At 42.5% G+C, this 875-nt stretch overlaps 1 non-coding gene across 1 annotated transcript; it reads left to right on the top strand.

Moving 5' to 3' along the window:
* Window positions 1-344: 344 nt before the first annotated feature.
* On the top strand, window positions 345-509 carry LOC118153416 (U1 spliceosomal RNA). Its single transcript, XR_004742645.2, has one exon. It is a non-coding gene; the product is annotated as a U1 spliceosomal RNA (small nuclear RNA).
* Window positions 510-875: the final 366 nt, after the last annotated feature.

The raw sequence follows: 875 nt of genomic DNA, 5'->3' as shown, positions 1-875 counted from the left end.
TGCTCTGTCACCTAGGCTGAAGTGCAGTGGCATGATATCAGCTCACTGCAACCTCTGTCTCCCTGCTTCAAGTAATTCTCCTGACTCAGCCTCCCAACTAGCTGGGATTACAGGTGTGTGCCACCATCCCTGGCTAATTTTTTTATTTTAGTAGAGACGGGGTTTCACTGTGTTGCCCAGGCTGGTCTCGAACTCCTGAGCTCAGGCAATCCACTTGCCTTGGCCTCCCAAAGTGCTAAGATTACAGGTGTGAGCTACGATGCCCAGCCCTTATTCTCTTATAATATTAACATATTCTAAATTCTCTTCTGCACCTTGATTTTTTTCTCACTTAAAAATCCATCCTACTTACCCGGCAGGGGAGATATCATGATCATGAAGGTGGTTTTCCCAGGGCAAGACTTACACATTGCACTCCGGATGTGCTGACCCCTGGGATTTCCCCAAATGTGGGAAACTCGACCGCATAATTTGTGGTAGTGAGGGACTGTGTTTTGTGCTTTCCACTGATCTTTAAAAAAAAATCCATCTTGTAGATTATTTTGTATCAGTGGAGAGTTCTACGTCATACAACGAAGTAGCTTCCTCATTGTTTTTATGACACATGGAAGCATATTATGTATCACCATGTGACTAGTTATAGTACATTTGAGTAGCTAAAATTATGTTATTTATTTTTCTTTTTCTGTTTTCTCTGCTAGAATGTAAACCCATGAGGACAGAGATATTGTCTGTTTTTTTTTTTTTTTTTCTTTTTTGAAACAAGGCCTCAGTCTGTCACCTAGGCTGGAGTGCAGTGGCATGATCATGGCTCACTGCAGCTTATACCTCTTAGGCTCAAGTGATTCTTTTGCCTCAGCCTACCAACTAGCTGG

This window comes from Callithrix jacchus, chromosome 4, assembly GCF_049354715.1.
Source record: "Callithrix jacchus isolate 240 chromosome 4, calJac240_pri, whole genome shotgun sequence".
In the NCBI taxonomy this organism is placed as follows: Eukaryota; Metazoa; Chordata; class Mammalia; order Primates; family Cebidae; genus Callithrix; species Callithrix jacchus.
This window is presented reverse-complemented; position numbering and strand designations above follow the sequence as displayed.